This window comes from Erythrolamprus reginae, chromosome 9 (genome assembly GCF_031021105.1).
Source record: "Erythrolamprus reginae isolate rEryReg1 chromosome 9, rEryReg1.hap1, whole genome shotgun sequence".
Classification (NCBI taxonomy): Eukaryota; Metazoa; Chordata; class Lepidosauria; order Squamata; family Dipsadidae; genus Erythrolamprus; species Erythrolamprus reginae.
In genome coordinates, this window is record NC_091958.1 from 57,203,827 (window position 1) to 57,219,826 (window position 16,000).

At 46.2% G+C, this 16,000-nt stretch overlaps 1 protein-coding gene across 2 annotated transcripts in view; it reads left to right on the forward strand.

Annotated features, from left to right (window-relative positions):
* Window positions 1–5,714: 5,714 nt before the first annotated feature.
* Window positions 5,715–16,000, forward strand: part of EPN2 (epsin 2) — a 35,580-nt gene continuing 25,294 nt past the window's right edge. Inside the window, exon 1 of one of the 2 annotated variants that reach the window (XM_070761453.1) lies at window positions 5,715–5,819. The gene's annotated coding sequence lies outside the window, so the exon portion shown is untranslated. The remainder of the gene's footprint in view (window positions 5,820–16,000) is intronic. The other variant, XM_070761452.1, reaches the window with a different exon arrangement.

Consider the following 16,000-nt stretch of genomic DNA (forward strand, 5'->3'; position numbering starts at 1 on the left):
GCTTTTCTATGGGAGGCAAAAAAACACACATACACCATCATTTGTTACCAACCACGTCTGCTGGGAGTTTGTTCCAAGCATCTACCCCTCTTTCAGTAGAATAATATTTTCTCACGTTGCTTCTGAACTTTCCACCAACTCGCCTCAGATTGTGCCCCCTTGTTCTTGGGTTCACTTTCCTATTAAAAATAAATGGGTGATTTTGTATAGTGGATGCAAAAGTTGAACCCGGGAGATTTCCGCTCTGATTTTTTTAGAGTCCTGCTCCAAAACCAGTTCCTCCCACTGTCTTTGCCATCTTCTGCCGCACGAATCCCAGCGACCGGTTAGGTCCCACAGAGTCGGCCTTCTCCGGGTCCCGTCGACTAAACAATGTCGTCTGGCGGGACCCAGGGGAAGAGCCTTCTCTGTGGTGGCTCCGACCCTCTGGAACCAGCTCCCCCCAGAGATTAGGATTGCCCCCACCCTCCTTGCCTTTCATAAACTCCTTAAAACCCACCTCTGCCGTCAGGCATGGGGGAATTGAAACATCTCCCCCTTGCCCATGTTGTTTTGGTGTATGATTGATTGTGTGCTTGTTTTTTATATATATTGGGATTGCTTTTATGAATTTTTTAACCTAAAACTGTAATTAGATTGGTAAATATTAGATTTGTCACTATGTACTGTTTTTGCCATTGTTGTGAGCCGCCCCGAGTCTGCGGAGAGGGGCGGCATATAAATCCAATAAATCTAATCTAATCTAATCTTTTCCAGTGGATCTGCAGGGGAGATTATTGCACCCTCTGGTCAGGAGGCTGGCGGTCAGTGGGCCTGCGCCCTACCCCTGCCAGTTGCCCAAACAAATAAAAAAGCCAATACAATCCTAAATTGCTTTAAGAGAGGGACACAATCTAGGACTAGGGAGACACTAATACCACTCTGTAAAGCCTTAGTTAGACCACAGAGTAACTGTGTTCAGGTTTGGTCACCACACTACAAAAGAGGCATTGAAACTCTAGAGAAAGTGCAGAAGAGAGCAACCAGAATAATAAGGGGGCTGGAACTTAAAACATATGAAAAGAGAAGTTACAGGAACTGGGCATGGCTAATCTAGCGAAGAGAAGGACCAGGGGAGACATGAGAGCAGTCTTCCAATACCTAAGGGGCTACCCCAGAGAGGAGGGGGTCAGGCACCAGAAGGCCAGACCAGGAGCAACAGATGGAAGCTGACCAAAGGGAGATTCAACCTGGAAATAAGGAGGAATTTTTCTGACAGCGAGAGCGATCCATCACCCTGGGGGGGGGGGAGTCACTAACCCCCTTCGCAACTTGGGCGTCCCTCCTCAACCCACAGCTCACATTAGAGAAACATCTTTCAGCTGTGGCGAGGGGGGCGTTTGCCCAGGTTTGCCTGGTGTACCAGTTGCGGCCCTATTTGGACCGGGGGTCACTGCTCACAGTCACTCATGTCCTCATCACCTCGAGGGTCGACTACTGCAATGCTCTCTACATGGGGCTACCTTTGGAAAGTGTTCGGAAACTTCAGATCGTGCAGAATGCAGCTGCGAGAGCAATCATGGGCTTCCCTAAATATGCCCATGTCACACCAACACTCCGCAGTCTGCATTGGTTGCCGATCAGTTTTCCGGTCACAATTCAAAGTGTTGGTTATGACCTTTAAAGCCCTTCATGGCACCGGACCAGAATATCTCCGGGACCGCCTTCTGCCGCACGAATCCCAGCGACCAGTTAGGTCCCACAGAATTGGCCTTCTCCGGGTCCTGTCAACTAAACAATGTCGTTTGGTGGGACCCAGGGGAAGAGCCTTCTCTGTGGCGGCCTTGACCGTCTGGAACCAGCTCCCCCCAGATATCAGAGTTGCCCCCACCCTCCTTGCCTTTCGTAAGCTCCTTAAAACCCACCTCTGTCCGTCAGGCATGGGGGAACTGAGATATTCCCTCCCCCCTAGGCTTATAAAATTTATGCATGGTACGCTAGTATGTATGATTGGTTTTAAATTGGGTTTTTTTAAATTAACTTAAATATTAGATTTGTTTTACATTGTATTGTTATTGCTGTGAGCCGCCCCGAGTCTGCAGAGAGGGGCGGCATACAAATCTGATTAATAAATAAATAATAAATAAATAAAGATCAACCAGTGGAAGGGAGGTTTTGAATGCTCCAACACTCAACACTTGAAGAGGAGATTGGACTGCCATTTGTCTGGGGTGGTGTAGGGTCTCCTCGTTGACCAGCGGACTGGACTATATGACCTGCAAGGTCCCTCCCAACTCTAATAACAAATAAATAAAAATCCTTCTAAAATGCCTCATTTGGCCACAAGGTGGCGAGAGGGCCTTGGACAATCTCCTGCCTACCAAGAGGCTTGAAGATCAATCAACCAGAACAGAGCCAGAAGGGACCTTAGAGGTCTTCTAGCCCAACCCTCTGCTCTGGAGGAGATCCTACGCCACTGATAGCGAACCTTTTTTGCTCAGGTGCCGAAGAGCCTGTGTGAGTGCTATTGTACATGCATGAGTGCCCACACCCATAATACAATGCCTGGGGAGGGGGAAACAGCCTCCACCTCCAAGGTCTTCGCATATTCGGGTTTCTTCCACTGTAAGTTTCAGAGATTTCTGGCGACGTTTCGAGGAGGCCCCTAGCACAAGGACAAAAGCCCCAGCCTGAAGATGACGAGTGGGACCTCGTCGAAATGTCGCCAGAAATCTGTGAAAGTTACACAGGAAGAAACCCGAATATGCCAAGACCTTCATACCTGTATCTGTGAAAATCTACAAAAACAAATATATATATTCTCTTCTCTTCTGTTCTCTTCTATTCTAAGTGGACAGTTTGATTTACTTGGAGTTACATTCTATTGTTTAAGCGCTGTGAGCCGCTCCGAGTCTTTGGAGAGGGGCGGCATACAAATCTAATTAATAATAATAATAATAATAATAATAATAATAATAATAATAATAATAATAATAATAATACCGTAATAATAATAATAGTAATATCCACTGGAACTTGTGCCGGAACTACCATTTACCAGTGGCAAAGAACTGGTGGGATCATAAGCCTGAAAAAGTGGTCGAAAACGAGCAAGCAAAACTACTGTGGGACTTCCGACTTCAGACTGACCGAATTCTGAAGCATAACACACCAGACATCCTGATTGTGGAGAAAAAGAAAGTATGGATCATCGACATCGCAATCCCAGGGGACAGCAGAATTGAGGAGAAGCAGCTAGAGAAATTAGTGAAATACGAAGATCTAAAAATCGAGCTGCAACGACTCTGGTATAAGCCCGTGAAAGTGGTCCCAGTGGTCCTTGGCACGCTGGGCACAGTACCAAAGGATCTCAGCGGACACTTGAAAACCATTGGAATTGACAAAATCTCCATCTGTCAATTGCAAAAGGCCGCTTTACTGGGATCGGCAAACATAATTTGCTGCTACATCATGCAGTCCTAGGTGCTTGGGAAGTGCCCGACTAGTGATGAAATATGAAGTCCAGCATAGTGATCTCGTTTGCTGTGTTGTATTGACATAATAATAATAATAATAATAATAATAATAATAATAATAAATTTCCCTTTATGTTTTTTGAGCAGTACAGTATATTTAAAAATAAGCCAAGCTCCCCAGGGTTTGTCTTCTCTTCAAAGGGAGCCGGTGGTCTTTGCACCCTGAGCTTCCAAAATTAAACATCTACTGCAGAAGAGAAGCCTTCCCTCCTCGTCCTCGTCCTCCTCCATTAACTACTGGTTCCTCCAGGTGTTGGGAGGAAGAGGCAGCAGCTGGGCATTTTCATCAAACAGCAGAAGAAGGCAGCAGGGTGCCAATTAGAATAAATTATTACATGCCTGTCTTGCTTGGCATATACATACCCAACCCAACCCTCTCTCTTTCTCTCTTCGTGTGTGTGTGTGTGTGTTTGTGTGTCTGTGTGTGTTCTCAGCAAGCCACCCAACGTCTGTCCAGGCAAAAGCGTCATTTTTTCCTGGGAACACAGGCGGCCTTCTGAAGATTTCCCCCTCCTCATCCTATGACACGTACAGGAAGTCCTTAGAAACCCATCATTTATTATTATTATTATTATTTTGGCTTCTCCGTTGGCATAGCTGTGTGTTGGGTCCGATTGCGCCAGCAGCTGCTCTAAAAAAGGGAACTTCCTTGGGAACAGGGCAACAACGAGCACGTGAAAAATTAGACTCTGGTTTGCAAATGAACATTTCTTTATGTTTATTTTGTCTCTAACCTGGGCCTCGCTTCTGCCGTGCTCTGTTTTCTATCCTGATTGTGCAGTTCTGACCCAACCCTTTGTTCTTCTATTGATCTCTTTAATGACTCTGAAAGCTGGGGGAGGGGGCTGCACGTGGGTCTCTGCGAGTGTTTTCCAGCCAGGCCTCCTCTCACAGAGCCCACCGAGAGTTGGGGGCTGAACTGCTCACAAACCAGAGTCAGGCAGCTGCCTCCCAAGATTCAACCTCATCAAAGGGTTTTGCGTTTGCTAAGAAATTACTGTATTTTTCGGAATATAAGACGCACCTTAGTTTTTGGGGAGGAAAATAGGGAAAAGAATCTGCTTCCCAGGTATTCATCTGGCCAGCGTCCTTTGTCTGGTCAGTTTCAGTTTTATCCCCTGGTTAGGGCTTTAAAAAAACTTTATTTGGAGAGAGTAACAATGAAAGAGCTTGCAAGCCAGTAAGAGCTGGGAACATCATTAGCGCCAGGAAAGAAACTTTCAGAGCAAGTAGAGCAATGGAAAAAACCCTGCAAAGACTCAGGGCTTGGAAAACATTCTTGACAGAGTAACAATGAAAGAGCTTGCAGCCAGTAAAAGCTGGGAAGATCATTAACACCTGGTTAGGGCTGGAAAGAAACTTATTTGGAGCACGTTAGAGTAATGAAAAACCCCCTGCAAAGACTCAGGGCTTGGAAAACATTCTTCTTTGCAGAGAGTAACAATGAAAGAGCCTGCAGGTGGGTAAGAGCTGGGAAGGCATCTGGTTAGGGCTGGAAAGAAACTTACTCCCACCCAAAAACTATATTTATCTTCCATGCTGCCTCCATCACTGGGCCCGTCTGAATGTGCGCATAGGGTCGGCCTGGGGGTGATGCAAATTTAACACCTGTGAATAAAATTGGACACCCAACACATTTGCTCCCACCCCCACCCCAGGGCTCCCGTGGACGGTTCAGCCCAGCGAGATGACTGGGGCTTTGGGGGCGGAAGGCTTTGGAGATTGAGGTGGCGCAGCGGGTAGAGTGCAGTCCTGCAGGCCACTAAAGCTGACTGCTAGATCTGCAGGTCAGCGGTTCGAATCTCACCACCGGCTCAAGGTGGGTCAAATGAGGACCCGGATTGTGGGGGCAAGAGGCTGGCTCTGCTTTTGAAAAGTGCCATTGCTAACATGTTGCAAGCCGCCCTGAGTCTAAGGAGAAGGGCGGCATAAAAAAACCCTATCGAATAAATAAATGATAAATAAAAGTCAAGGTACGCTCTCCACGGTGCCGCATGCCAGGCGGCTGCCAAGGCGCACGCGCCGACTCCCCGGGACTCCTCTGCAGCCAGGGCGCCTGCGCGGAGGGAGGGGGTCTCTCTCTCTCTCTCTCTCTGCCCGGACGCGCGCACGCCCTCTACGTGGGCACGGCCGCCGAGCGGGAGCGCGCCCCCTCCTGTCTCTCTCTCTCTCTCTCCCCCCACTCCCTTCCCCCCTCCCCTCGGCGGGGGCCGCCATGTTGGATGGCGCGTGTGGGCGGCGGGTGTCGAAGGCGGCGGCGGCGGCCGCCGGAGCCCGGAGCCCAGCAACGCCCGCCGGCAGCAGGTGGGGGACGTCCAGCGGGGGAGGGGGGGCGCCTCGGAGGCTCTTTCGGGGCGGGGGGGGGCGCTCGGGGCGGGGGGAGGGGTCTCCCTGGCTCCCCCAAGACGCAGCCCCCCCGTTTGAGGGGATTCTGGCCTGCGAGGGGGGGAGGAGAAGGCGGGCGGGAGGAGGGAGGGCGGGGGGGTCTTCTGTCGCCCTCACCCCACCCATGGGTGGTGGTGGTGGTCTCTCTGGGTGGGGAGGGGGAGTCACCGCCTCATGGAGGGAAGGGGGGCCACGTTGGAGAGGCCGTGCTTTTGTCGGTGTGGGAGGGGGGGTCTTATTCCGTGTTTCTTTGGGGCTGAAGGGGGAGAAAGGGTCTTTTTGGAAAGGTGGGGGTCCTGGGGGGCGGCAAAAGGACCTTGTGACCCCCCCACCCCGTGTGTGAGGAGCCTTTATTTGGGGGTGAAGGGGGAGAAAGGAGTTTTTGGGTCCTGGGGGGCAGCAAAAGGATCTGCCCTTGTGACCCCCCCCCTTTGGTTAGGAGGTGTCTTATTTCGTGTTTATTTGGGAGCAAAGGAGGGAAAGGGGCTTTTGGGTCTTGGGGGGCAGCAAAAGGAGGGGCCCAGGGGGTCTTGGCTAGACCCTGTGACACCCCCCTTCCCCGCCCCATTCCACCCCTCCTTTTTTTGGGTTAAAGATGCTCCCTGCACAACAAAGACCCCCCCTCCTCCTTTGCAATGGGTTTGCATGAAAGGGTCTAAAGGAGGAGTTGAGCCTCCTTTTTTTTTTGCAACCCCCCCCCTTTATTTTTCTTTCTTTCCTTGTCCCCCCCCCCCCCAGCTATTCATGGCTTGGTGCAGATGGGGGGGCTGTTCATCCAGCTGTGCCGGTTGGAAAGGGGGGCTGGGAGGGAGGAGATGGCATCCCAGAGTCTCTGGAGAGGGGCGGCATACAAGTCTAATAAATTATTATTAATTATTATTATTATTATTTGAATTCTTTAATTTTTGGCAGCGAGGAAACGGGGAGCCGGTCAGCCCAGGTCTTTCTTGCCACTTTGGTGCCTTGCATTCAAAACCAAACCCCCCCATCCCCCCCAAGTCCTCAGAATTAGGGTTAGGCGGAAAGCTGCCAGCAGATTATTTCCCCATTATTGTTGTGGTTTTTTTTGTGGGTGTGTCTTGCACTTGGAAGCGGATGGAGCATCAGTGTGGAAAAGGGACCAAAATTGTGCAATTTCCCCAAATGGACCCACAAGGATAAGATTTCTTTTGGGGGGGGGGGTTGCAAAAAGATCAAGAAGGGCCGGTGTTTGAGCTCTTGAATCTCCAAAAGGTGACAGTGTCAATCAAGGGGGTCCGTTGAGTTGTGGAAGCTGCTCGGCCTGTCTAGGAGATGTTTGTCTTTATCTGGGAAAACACACACAGGGGGTGGAGAATGGCCTAAGGTGTGGTGTGGGTGACACAACTGAGATTCCTGAGAGTCTCTGCCTTCTCTTCTCCGCCGAATCTGGACTCAGATTTGAAACGTGAGGCTGAGCACTTCAGGCACCTTGATGGAAGGGTGAATTTGTGCAGTTTTGGGGAGCTGGGGATTCGTGCAATTGGAATGTGTGCGTACAAGGTCTGTGTTTTGTGTTGGGCAATGGGTACGTCTTTGTGAAAGAGTCTTTCTGAAGGGATAGAAAGACTGACGGCAGAAAAAGACCTCCTGGTCCACCTAGTCTGCCCTTATACTATTTCATTTCACTTCTTGTGTTGGGGTTTGGTGAAATTGTTCTTTTAGCTTTCTTCTTTTTTAATGATATTTAAGTATTTTTTTGTGTGTGTGATAACCAATAATACCATTTCTCCCAGGCTTTGTAGAAATGTAGAAAGGTCCAGGGCTCCTTCTGTCATGTCAGCAAGGCAGGTGAATTCAGTGACTGTGGATTGACCAACCACGTCTGCTGGAAGTTTGTTCCAAGCATCTACTACTCTTTCAGTCAAATCATATTTTCTCCCGTTGCTTTTGATCTTTCCCCCAACTAACTTCAGATTGTGTCCCCTTGTTCTTGGGTTCACTTTCCTATTAAAAAACACTTCCCTCCTGAACCTTATTTAACCCTTTAACATATTTAAATGTTTTGACCATATCCCCCCTTTGCCTTCTGTCCTCCAAACTATACAGATTGAGTTCATGAAGTCTTTCCTGATAAGTTTGATGCTTAAGACCTTCCACCGTTTTTGTTGCCCTTCTTTGGATCTGTTCAATTTTATCAATATCTTTTTGTAGGTGAGGTAATTTTGTAGGATGTGTAATGCAGGTCAGATCCTAATTTTCTCTGTCCTTTTTAGTTATTTTCATTTAGGATGAGGAGCAGCAGTTATTTTAATTCATGGCAGTGAAGTCTGGAAATGGTGGGCTTTCTTTTGGGTCATCGCAGGTTGTTTCAGCAATCCCAGAACAGTTAGGAGCAGGAATATAAATGTTCTCCTTCCGCCTTGTTAATTGGAATCAAAATGGTCAGGAAGGAGAGATCTGTTCCATGGTTTTCCAGCTATTTTTCTCTCATTCTCTGTTGTGCACATCAGCAGATCACCATATTTCTTTCCGAATTGTTTGTTTTGCCCTTGGAAATGTTCTGGATTCTCTACCAAATTATTGAATTTTAAAAACATTTTATGAAAAGTCTGGGCAGTTTGGGAGATACCTGAATATCATATAAATATGAGTTTAACATTTTAATACATAAGCACCTGCAGTGATGAAATTGGGTTTGTTCCCTGTTGTAGAGCAGCACAGTCGAGAAGATGCATTTACATTTATGCCAATATTAAAAAATAGTAGCTGATTGCAATTAGGAGGTAATTTCCAGGGCAGTGTTTTTCAACCAGTGTGCCGTGAGACATTGTCAGGTGTGCCGTGAAGCTCAGAGAGAGAAAGAAAGAAAGAAAGAGAGAAAGAAAGAAAGAGAGAAAGAAAACAAGAGAGAAAGAATGGAAGAGAGAGAGAAAGAAAGCAAGAGAGAGAGAAAGAAAGAAAGCAAGAGAGAGAAAGAGAACAAGAGAGAGAAAGAAAGCAAGAGAGAGAGAGAGAGAAAGAAAGAGAGAGAGAGAGAAAGAGAGGGAGGGAGGGAAGGAAGGAGAAAGAGCAAAAAAGAGAGGAAGGAAGGAAGAGAGAAAGAGGGATGGAGAGAGAGAGAAAAAAGGGAGAGAAAGAGGGAGGGAGAGAGAAATAGAGCCGAAGGGAGGAAGAGAGAGAGAAAAAATTTGTCCAAACTCCCCCCCCCCCCAACTCAATGTGCCCCAGGATTTTGTAAATGTAAAAAATGTGCCATGGCTCAAAAAAGGTTGAAAATCACTGTTCCAGGGGAAGCTTTAGTTATAGGTGCATAGGTACAGTAACCTTCCTTAAATATAATATAAATCAACTCCAAGTGATTTCTTGGAGACCTACCTAACTTCTCCGATTCTGCTATTCTGGGATTTATTTTGTTTTATTTCTGGTCTAGTCTGCAGCTCTGATATTTCTTGTGGTCTCCCATGTAAATATTAATTGGCTTCTTCTGGCCCTGCTCAAACTTTGGAGATTAGTTAAGAATTCCTGCTGATAGTGCTGGAATTTTGCAAAGTTGTTAGCCTCTCATTTCTGGAGGGTGTTGTGTTGAAGAAGGCGGATTGTAAGTTGGACCAACATGCTGGTACAGAGCTTGTGAAAACTCTGCAATGGGGCTAGGATTGGAGTTTCCTTAATTCAGTGATTTTCAACCTTTTTAGAGCCGCGGCACATTTTTTACATTTACGAAACCCTGGGGCACATTGAGCGGGGCGGGGAGGGGATGGCTAAAAAAAGTTTAGACAAAAAAATTCTCTCTCTCTCTCTTCCTCCCTTTCGCTCTATTTCTCTCTCCTTCTTTCTCTCCCTTCCTTCCTCTTTCTTTCTTTCTCTCTCCATCCCTCTTTCTTTCTCTTTTTTTTGCTCTCTTTCTCTCTCCCTCCCTACCTCCCTCTATGTCTTTCTCTCTCTCTTCTTCCCTCCCTCTCTTTCTCTCTCTCTCTTGCTTTCTTTCTCTCTCTCTCGCTCTTTCTCTCTCTTGCTTTCTTTCTCTCTCTCTCTTCCTTTCTTTCTCTTTTTTTGCTCTCTTTCTCTCTCCCTCCCTACCTCCCTCTATGTCTTTCTCTCTTCTTCCCTCCCTCTCTTTCTCTGTCTCTCTTGCTTTCTTTCTCTCTCTCTCGCTCTTTCTCTCTCTTGCTTTCTTTCTCTCTGTCTCTTGCTTTCTTTCTCTTTCTCTCTGTCTCTCTTGCTTTCTTTCTCTCTCCGGGTTTCGCGGCACACCTGGCCATGTCTCACGGCACACTGGTTGAAAAACACTGCCTTAATTCTCCTCCCCTCCTGTTTTTCCTTTTAAAAAAAGTAAATCAAGGGATTGACCTTTAACACAGGCGCTTAGGATAACTTCCTTGGAGAGGAGCATGTGCACAGAAGAAAGTAGGGAGTCTTAATATGTATGAACTGGCTCTACGTCACCGAGAAATGTCCAATTGTAAATTGAATCCAGGGAGGCCTACCTGGGAGGAAATTATACTGAAATATGTGAGGCATGGTCAGCCAAGCATGAGATTAAATTTATGTAGCTCTCCTGAACAGCCCCACGGAGGGTGTCAAAATACCTCTGCAGGTAGGAAAGGCTGGTGATGTTTGGGGATTGACTCTGCAAATCACACACTTCAGGGTTGTTGCATTGGAAATGTGCGGTGATTATTTTGTCTGGCAGGTGTAGCAGCTTCTACGGTAGGTTAAAATGCATTACAAAACATCTTTGTGGCATTTTGTCAATACGGCTTAGCTGTATTTTATCATTGGAGGGAGGTAAACATATTGCCACATAATTGGAATATGTGTTTGTGGTTGCTATGTCTGTAACCATATATATACTGCTCAAAAAAATAAAGGGAACCCTCAAAGAACCCATCCTAGATCTGAATGAATTAAATATTCTCATTGAATCCTTTGTTCTGTACAAAGTTGAATGTGCACAACAGCAGGTGGAATTGACTGTCAATCAGTGTTGCTTCCTAAGTGGACAGTTTGATTTCACTGGAGTTTGATTGACTTGGAGTTACATTGTTTAAGTGTTCCCTTTATTTTTTTTGAGCAGTGTATATACATCTACACAAACATGTTATTAACAGACTTTCTAGAATTTAGAATTAAGCCCCACTGAGTTTGAAGGAGGTAAATTGCCGTCTAAAGTGTGTGGCAGATTGTGTAGCCTTTGAATTGAAACGGGAAACATTTATCAATCATTTTATTTAGCGATATGTCTTCGGATTCCTTTTATTTGTTGTGATCGTAACCGACCGTGCAAATAGGTTTCATGGGGAAGAATAGCGTCATTTTGCCAAGGATCAAATAAACCAGTCTAACTACACCACATGAATCCTCAAGTCTTGACTTGTAGATAATGAGTGTTTTGGTTTGTCTGCAGCTTTCTGGAGTAAAGTAACACGTGACATACATTCATTGCCCTACGTATGTGCTGTACATGGCATTTAGTCCCTAGCCAACATGGCCCAAGATCACGTTTGCTATGAAACTGTAGATACTCGACTGTATCACGTCTGCAGAACCGAAGATCGAGTCTGGGTCTTAGTGGCAGGGCTGGGAGGTTGGTGCTGCTTTATGAGACTGCCTGTGTTCTTGATTGTCATTTTTGTTTTAACTTTCTGTTATTTCATTGATTGATTGATTGATTGATTGATTGATTGGATTTGTATGCCGCCCCTCTCCGGAGACTCGGAGCGGCTAACAGCAACAATAAAACAGTGTACAATAGTAATCTAATATTAAAAACAATTAAAAACCCATTAATATAAAAACCAAACATACATACATACCATGCATAGAATTGTAAAGGCCTAGAGGGAAAGAGGATCTCAATTCCCCCATGCCTGACGGCAGAGGTGGGTTTTAAGTAGCTTGCGAAAGGCAAGGAGGGTGGGGGCAATTCTAATCTCTGGGGGGAGTTGGTTCCAGAGGGCCGGGGCCGCCACAGAGAAGGCTCTTCCCCTGGGTCCCGGAGATAATCTGAGATTTGCCGTTTACCTTTTGTTTTTTATTTTTAATTTGCTGCATCCTAAATGTGATACAAACACCATGCTTCAATTATGGGAAAGCTGTTATAATCCACTTTGTGAGCGGTGGTTTGGCGCTTCCCCGGAAGGCATGGGCAGGCTGCCTCTCCGTGACTTCAATAGGTTACCCAAGGCGACAGACATCAGGGCTGTGGGGTGACTCCATCAAGCAATCCCTTCCTTATTTGCCACGGTTATTTCGGTTCCTCTCTTGTTGAGCATAGTAAGAGAGTGTTTCTTTTTTTAAGGAGGTGAACTCAGAGGCCAACACACACAGAAGCCTCCTATTGTGTTCGCATGAGAGGCGTCCAATCTCTTCCTGGGTTCTTTGGAAGCTGATCTCATGAAGATTAGTAATGGTCACTCATTTCCCCAAACACAGCTTGGCTGGCATTTGTCAGCTTCCCTGGACCTTTGCTCAGCCATGCGCCCATCGAGGTCACCAAAAGGGTAGCAGAACTTTTGGGTTGGCTGAACCTGCTCTGTAGATCAGTTTGAGAAGTTAGTGCTCCAAACCTGAGATGCCCATTGACAGCTGGGGCAGAAACATTGGCTGGCAGGCTCGGTCAGTTCTCTTCCTAGCTGGGTGAGAGCTAAGCACAACTCCCTCCCAAGTTATGAACCAGGCCCTGCCATTGAAATAGAGTTGAAAGGGACCCTGCAGGTCATCTAGTCCAGTGATTTTCAACCTTTTTTGAGCCGCGGCACATTTTTTACATTTACGAAACCCTGGGGCACATTGAGTGGGGGGGGGGGGGAGGGAGGCTAAAAAAAGTTTGGACAAAATAATTCTCTCTCTCTCTTCCTTCCCTTCGCTTTATTTCTTTCTCCCTCCCTCTTTCTCTCCCTTCCTTCCTCTTTCTTTCTCTCTCTCCATCCCTCTTTCTTTCTCTTCCTTCCTTCCTTCCTCTCTTTTTTGCTCTCTTTCTCTTTCCCTCCCTATGTCCCTCTATGTCTTTCTCTCTCTCTCCTTCCCTCCCTCTCTTACTCTCTCTCTCTTGCTTTCTTTCTCTCTCTTGCTCTCTCTCTCTTGCTCTCTCTCTTTCTTTCTCTCTCTTGCTCTCTCTCTCTTTCTTTCTCGTTCTCTTTCCTTCTCTCTTGCTTTCTTTCTCTCTTTCTCTCTCTCTTGCTTTCTCTCTCTCTTGCTTTCTTTCTCTCTTTCTCTCTCTCTTGCTTTCTCTCTCTCTTGCTTTCTTTCTCTCTCTTGCTCTCTCTCTTTCTTTCTCGTTCCCTTTCCTTCTCTCTTGCTTTCTTTCTCTCTCTCTCTCTTGCTTTCTTTCTCTCTTGCTTTCTCTCTCTCTTGCTTTCTTTCTCTCTGAGCTTCGCGGCACACCTGACCATGTCTCACGGCACACTAGTGTGCCACGGCACACTGGTTGAAAAACACTGATCTAGTCCAACCCCCTGCTCAAGCAGGAAACCCTACACCTCCCCAGCCAGATGGCAGCCCAATTTCTTTTTGAATGTGTCAAGTGATGGGGCGTTCACAACCTCCACTGGCCAGCCGTTCCACTGGTCGATCACTCTGACCGTCAGGAAGTTCTTCCTTATTTCCAGGTTGAATCTGTCCTTGGTCAAGCTTCCATCCGTTGCTCCTCGTCTGGCCCACTGGTGCCCTGGAAAATAGTGCGGCCCCCTCCTCTCTGTGGCAACCCCTCAAGTACATGTATACTGCTATCCTGTTCCCCTGGCCCTTCTTTTCTCTGGGCTATCCCTGGCCAGTTTATTTATTCATTTACTATTTAATTTGACTTCCATGCCACCCAAACATGAAGGACTCAGGGCGGCTCACAGCAATATAAAATTACAATAGCAATAAAAAGAAGTCAAGGAAAAAAACCGAGCAATTTCTAAAATCCTAATTAAAACTTTTTAAAAGTTCCAGCAACCTCTCTTCATATGTCTTGGTTTCTAGTCCTCTTTATCATTTTGGTTGCTCTTTTCTGTATCCAAAAGTCTATACCCAAAACGTATATCACCGTTTCGTCCCTTGGCTCTCCAAGCGACGGGTGCTGTAAAGACGGAGCTCCCCCAGGGAAGAAGAGCCAATGGTGGGGAGAGAGGATTTCAGCTCTCCTTCTGCAAAGGGCCCCCTGCTAATCCCTGCCTGCTTTGAGCCCTTGGGAAGACGGGAGGAGTGTCCGTGGAAAAGTACAGAATTCTAAGCCGGTTTCTCACTGCTCCTGAATTTCAGGTTCCCAACTCACTCGTCTTAAGCCCATATGCCACCGAAATAAAGGGCTGACGGAAAGTATTTGCTTTCAAAATCAGTTTTTAGTAGCCAGAAAGGATTCCCATGGCCAAAGGGCCTGGAGTTTCTGTCGCTTCCCTACGTGCTTGGGGGAGACTTTTATGACTGTGGGAGCAGCCTTAAGGGCTACTTGTTGCATTCCTTACCATGAAGAAGAGGAGGGATGGAAAACGTTGGCTCCTGAAGATGCTCTTCGTGTTTGGACAGACACTCTTTCAACTCCTTTAAAGGTGCAGGAAACAGATTCACCCTCTCCCCAGATTATAGTTCCCAGCTTACTTAAGGGATTTAAGTGGAGTTAAATTGCACACAGCGTTGTTGCCTGGATCTTCCTTACAATTTTGTTCTTCTTTAAAGTTGCACTTGTGTTTTGGAGGTTGTGTAACGAAGTTCACTGGTCCAGGGGGCTGCTCTCCTTTTGATCTTACTGAGATTGAAAGAGTCAATAATAGCTTCTCTGGGCTGTTGTGATCTCTGGATCGGCAATTAAAGAATGGACTTGTTCTTGCATTAAGGAAGCCGACAACAAGCAAACAAAACTTTTGCTGTTCGGCTGAGTAGATGACCTCATGGTTTTCATCCCCCATGCTGCTTCGGTTCGGTTGCAGGCAGGTAGAGTATTAGAATTAACCTCACGAATCCCAGTGGCCGATAAGGTCCCACAGAGTTGGCCTTCTCTGGGTCTTGTCGACCAAACAATGTCGTTTGGCAGGCCCCAGGGGAAGAGCCTTCTCTGTGGCGGCCCCGGCCCTCTGGAATCAACTCCCCCCAGAGATTAGAACGGCCCCCACCCTCCTTGCCTTTCGCAAATTACTCAAGACCCACCTGTATCGCCAGGCATGGGGGAACTGAGACACCTCCCCCAGGCTTTTTTATTTTATGTTTGGTATGCATGTGTTGTATGGTTTTTAAATTGTTGGGGGTTTAGATATGTTTTATTTTAATATTAGATTTGTCTCACTGTTATATTGTTTTTGTATTACTGTTGTGAGCCGCCCCAAGTCTTTGGAGAGGGGTGGCATACATATCTAATAAATAATAATAATAATAATAATAATAATAATAATAATAATAATAATAAAATAGTTAATTAAGATAATAATAATAACAACAACAACAATAATAATAATAATTTAGATTATTAGAACAGCAATAACAATACAGTACAAATCTAATGGCTAAAACTAAAATTAAAAACCCACTATCATTAAAAAACAATCCATACTTCACGATCATACCATACTCAATTCAATTCAATTTATTAGATTTGTATGCCGCCCCTCTCCGTAGACTCAAGTCTTACCAGTCAGAAGTTGAGTATATTTTGTGCTACGTGAACTATGCATTTTAGAGGATGAAAGTAAACAAAAATATGTCAAACATTCTCTTCTATGTTTAGTGTTTGCTTTGCTTGTGTTTGCTTGCTGGCTTGGCAACATTTGTGTCCTGAATACTTGAACACTCTATAGCAGTGATTTTATTTATTTATTTATTCAATTTTTATGCTGCCCTTCTCCTTAGACTCAGGGCGGCTTACAACATGTTAGCAATAGCCCTTTTTAACAGAGCCAGCCTATTGCCCCCACAATCCGGGTCCTCATTTGACCCACCTCGGAAGGATGGAAGGCTGAGTCAACCTTGAGCCGGTGATGAGATTTGAACCACTGACCTACAAATCTATAGTCAGCTTCAGTGGCCTGCAGTACAGCACTCTACCTGCTGTGCCACCCTGGCTCACTAATGGCGAACCTATGGTACGGTTGCCACAGGTGGCATGCAGAGCCATATTTGTCGGCACGTGAGCCGTTACCCTACCCCCTAGCTCTAGCTGATTT